This window comes from Octopus sinensis, linkage group LG9, assembly GCF_006345805.1.
Source record: "Octopus sinensis linkage group LG9, ASM634580v1, whole genome shotgun sequence".
Lineage (NCBI taxonomy): Eukaryota > Metazoa > Mollusca > Cephalopoda > Octopoda > Octopodidae > Octopus > Octopus sinensis.
The window spans coordinates 76533798-76539797 of record NC_043005.1 but is presented as its reverse complement, the minus strand read 5'-3'; positions in this window follow the sequence as shown (position 1 = coordinate 76539797).

Here is a 6000-nt window from a genome sequence, read left to right as displayed (position 1 = left end):
CAAATAGCTAACTTAAGGCGATGGCCTCATGGAGCTAATAAGCGGACAGCTTTTTTATTATTTTTATAAGATGCCATATTAGTATGGCGATAACTATTATTTTCCGGGACGCTGCCGCTGTTCTCTTTTAGAGAGACTTAGTTATTTTAATATTTCTATTATATATATAACATATATATAATATATAATATATAATACATATATATATATATAATATATATATATATATATATATTGTATATATATATATATAATATATAGTGAGGCAACGTGAAATAAAATGTCTTGCTCGAGGACATAATGCAGCTCCTGGTATCGAACATCGTTAGCCCAATATCCTAAATATTAAACTACGCGCCTTTATATACAAACGCGTACACCATCGCGCGCGCGAATATAGATGTATATGCGTGCATATGTATATATATATATATATATATATATATATATATATATATATATACATAAACAGAAGGTAAGTGGGTAGTTAAGAAGGAGTTATTTGCGCGTGTATGGTAGTCAGGAATTCAGATTTACAATCCAAATGTTTTACGACCAAACTCATATTCACGCATATGTGGTAGAGACGTAAATAAAGACGAACTATTATATATGTATGTTTTTGTGTCTATGCATATATTATGTATTCGGGTGTCTCTTTGAACGCGTATATGCTTTGTTTGTATACATCACATACATACATACATTCATACATACATACACATACACACACATACATAGACACATACATACATACATACACACACACACATACATGCACACACACACACACATACATACACACATACATACATACATACACACAACACACATACACATACATACACACATACATACATACATACATACATACACACACACACACACATACATACATACATACCACCACACATACATACATACATACATAAATACATACATACATACATACATACATACATACATACATACATACATACATACATACGTCTTTCTAGTTAACGTCCTATTGTTTGAAACTATTTCCGTAAGTTTGCTTAAATGCTACCATTACAATACATTGACTTATATCTTGTTTCGAGGGTGGAGTAATAATGTTTTTGTTTCAGGTTCTTGATACCGCTGCTACTGCCGCTACTGCTGCTGCTGCTGCTGATGATGATGACGATGACGACGATAATGATAATAAGGAGGAGACAAAATAAGAAGGGAGCGTGGGTGGTGGTGTAGGATGGGTGGAGAAGGAGATGGTGGGGAGGTCGGTGATGATGATGGCAACATAGATGTCAAGGATAATGACGACGACGACGATGATGCTTATGATAATAGTGCTGGTTTTCCCTCTATAAATTCTGTTTTTTTTTTGGGGGGGGGGGTTCTGCTCTAAATTTTCGAAATAACGGCTAGTCTCATTTTACATTTGTGCTTTTCAATGTAGTATTTCCTGGTATAAAACGACAAAAAAAAAGTAATAAAACATTAAAGATACATTATTAATCCAAAATATAGGTTTTGAACAAAGATTAGTATAGGACGGTAATGGAAGGCAGCGAAGATGTTATGCCAGTTGACAAAATATTGTTTGTGTCAGTCTTAAAATAGCACATATATTCGGCGGCCTTGAAGCTGTAACACTACACATTTGTGACCAGTTGTATATTATTTACTTTGGCCGATTTAGCAAATTGCCTTATTTACCGGGAAAAGGTCGGTTCTGTCTGACCGAAATGCCATTCAGACAATTACCAGTAGAACGGATGCTCAGTTATTTATTAGATAAAATTAGCAAATTGGATTGCTAATTCAGTCGAAGATAACACATCCCCGTGAATTATTTCTTTCTTTCTTCTGAATTTGAGCTTCGATAATTATGCATATATGAGCAAATAGTGTGATAGTTTGATATCAAAAGTAAATAATAATAGGGTTGGAAATTGTACAGTGCTTTCAATATAATGGATGCTGAGGACGGAAATATAGAATAGATATTTACTTTGAATTGCAGACGAAGAATGTGGATTTTTCAATGCTACTAGAGTAAGCTGTGACGAAATCTTTCATATTTCTCTTGAAATACTTTTATTGTGAAAAAAGCAAATAATAAAATTGGGGAAATGGCGCCGTGAAACTACAATTCCTCTCCTGATTGCTATAGTACAAACACTCTATGAAGAAGAAAAAGAAAGGAAGTTTAAACGAAAAAAAGACACACATTCCATTAAAATCTACTTGCTTATAATTCTTTTCCATCTATAAGAATTGTCTCGCTTCGTAAAATGTTTAACTTAATTTCATTTATTTGCCTCAAATTATACCATACTGGCGATTTTTAGTAAGAATGAAATGGCGCTAAACATGACAACCTATAGCGAGACAGTCCAAGTACATTGTAATGAGTAAACCAAAAGACAAAAATTTCAGTATGTATAGTCTATGCATTTTCTTCCTTATTCTGCAATTTTAAATTTCAAACAACTAACGCCGCCAAAGGTCATACAGAAATTATTATCTCTCTTACATTAACTTGCCTCCGGAGAGCACAACGTGTGTGAACATATTTAATAATACATATTCTAAGATTAAATTTCCCCGCTAAAGCTCCCCTTTTATTTAATTTGCAATTATTGGAGTTAATAAGGGAAACGTTTTGTTGACTATAAAATTGTAATTAAAGAACATTTTCGCAATTTCTTTTAAGGGTGTAGGACAATAGTCCTTATTGTATATATTACGGATGTTTACTCTTTGAGTTCAAATCTCACCGATGTTACCTCTCTCTTTCATCTTTCTGGCTCAATAAAATGGACTACAATTCCAGTTCTTGAGGTGACTATAATTGATTATATCACTTCCCAAAAATGCTAAGCCTTATACATACTTTAAAAATCATTATTTACCTGCATCTGTCGATTAGATAAAATTCAATAACGAAGGAATATTTCAGCTTTTTTTCTACGTAATATATGAGTTTAAAAAGAATCATATGAAATATGCTTTACATATGACTGCGGATGACAAGTAGACGGGGAAACGGTGAGATAAACAGAGATGCATAAAGAGAGAGCGTAAAGATTTTAAACTGATTATCCTGATTTCTAAATAATTAGGTTTCCATGTAAATGCGGTGAACTGCTTTTGGTAAGATTACATTATATATATATATATATATATATATATATATATTATATATATATATATATACATATATATATGCATGTATATATGTATATATATATACAGGTATATATATATACATACATATATATATATACACACATATATATATATACACACATACATGTATATACACACATACATGTATATACACACATACATGTATATACACACATACATGTATATACATACATACATATATATACACACATACATATATATACACATATATATATATACATATATATATACATATATACATACATATATATATATATATGCATATATATATATATGTATATATATAGAGAGAGAGACACACACACACATACATACATTCATATACGTTGTATGCATGTACGTATATACGTATCTAATATTTTACAAGAAATAAGTACAATTTTGACAAGAAAATTACAATAATTGCTTACAAGCTGTAAGTAAATCCCCCCAAGCTGATACATCTAAGTGAAGTAATTTATGGCTAAATAAACATTTTCAAAGTAAAATTCATCACCAAGGAGATCTGTATTTCTTTTTCGTGTAAGAATTTCTTTACTCCAATCTGTTGCGTTTATTCTTGTTTAACACCAAGTCAACACGGTCTGAGTGATTCTATGATTAAAATGTTCCATCACAGCCTATATACATCCGGGGCAGAGGGTACGGGCAAACTGAAGGACTGCTCATAGCGGCACACAATCTAGCTACATCACTGTGCCTCATGATCATTTACGTACATCATCTAAAACTACATTACTCAACATTTGTTGTTTATAAAATGCTAGGCTATTCAGTAGTGGTTTGTGAATGGTATTTCCAGTTGGTCATATGACCAAATAGCGTTTCTAGCGTTGGTTTGTAACTTCCAGTTGGTCCTGATATGTCTAAAACAACTACATTTCACTACATAGACATCACAACTAGACAATTCTTTGTGAATGCAACACTACGCTACTATAAATACTGTGTTATAGCCTAAATGGACTAATGACATAAATTTAAATAAAAATAGATGAGGAGGTGTTGTGCGGAATGCCATGATTTTAATTCTTTGAAATTTCCCTCTTATCTGGAGAAAACAAAATCCAAGCAACAATGATTAGTATATCTCAAAAGGGAAAGGGCAGATAATTGTAAGAAATTGAAAATTTATCAGCCAAAATACATGTTGAGTGAAAGCCTAATTTTTCGTCTGCAAATAAAGAATAATTATATAGACATGTTTCTGTCCATTAGATCTCTTCAGTATATTATAGTCTACTCATGTCTGCATTATGTTGAGTAAGATTCTTAAATACAGAAAGAAAATTACGAAAAATTTTTAACAGTATAATTTGCGTAGTCAAGAAATATGAGTTAAGGGAAGTAACTCAAATGGGGCAATGGCAAAGATTTTGTGAAATAAGTTGAGATGATGTGTTATATTATATAGGCAAGAATTCTTAATTAAACGAAAGGGGATCTTTTCAATTCTGAAGCCAGGACCACAGATCTTTCTACTTAACTAAATATTCTGAAACTTCGTATGCTGATAGAGTCTAGAAAAACAAGACACAGGTTGGAACTAGTTTATTTGAGAAAAATCTATTTTATGACTTTAATCGTAGATTAAAACTGCGAATTTTAACCAATCAGATTGTTTGTTTTCATGTGTAAAACTTGACTGCATTCTATTAGTGTGACGTAGAAAGCGCTTTTGTGACGTACTAACGTTCGGAAAACTGTAAACAAACACAGAACGTAACGGCAGACGAAATACGGCTACGCATTTCGCGCGGCGTGCTAACGTTTCTGCCAGCTCTTTGCTTTTTTAATATTAAATTTCTTGCCTTTTGCACAAATAAATACAATAAGTGAAATGAAACGCATTAGCTTAGAAACGAAATCTTGTTAGAAGCCTCGTCACTGAGATGCCACTTCTTAATAGCAAACGAAAGCAAGTACTAACAGAATGGAAACATTTTCAATTTAATACATGTGGCTTATTAACTAGTTTTAAATATTGTTATTAGAAGGTGGCTGACTATAGGATCCTGGAAACATGAGTACGTTAAATAATTAGAAGGATATTTCACGGAGACATGCGGCTTGTTTACATTTAAGATGTTTAATACGTCACCAAATTGGTGGTCGAGACGGAGTAAATAAAATAAAGCCGAATGACGGAATATCATTGGTTAAAATTCTAATTATTAAACAACGTTAAACTTAGAAGTTACAATTCCGTTTTCATTCTAGTTTACAATTAAGTTTACTTTTGACACATTCTACCAGTATACGAAGTTTCAAATTGTTTGGTTCAGTAGGAAAAATTTGAAAAAACTGGCTTCAGAATTGAAAAGATCCACGAAGGGTGTCAATTATCTGTGGGTTGTTACACGTGGAGAACCTTCCCGTTTCTTCCACATCGAAGGTTACTAAATCTATGCAAGTTCACTTATTAATGACTCCGGTTTCGATTATCATTAACGTCTCTGTTGGTGCTTTTCAGCCATATTTGATCGGACTGAATGATCCTATAATCAAGAGGCTCGCAACCGACACTATTCTATCCTTTTTGTATAACTAGGATTATATTACCCTACCTATCCTTCCTCTTTTAAGACGGTAAGATGTAACATAGTACAGATTTAGCTGCTATTTTCAGCAGGTCTGATGACCAGCTGAGAAGCGGTTTGCCTGTTCGCTAGACCAACATTTAATAAGTATACAATCTAAATATATTTCCCATCATGCTCTTCTCTGATTTCTTTCTTTAATTCGTGTTTCTTCTTTTTAATGAATATAGTTCTTGTCTACATTTGTAGCATATATAACCAATAA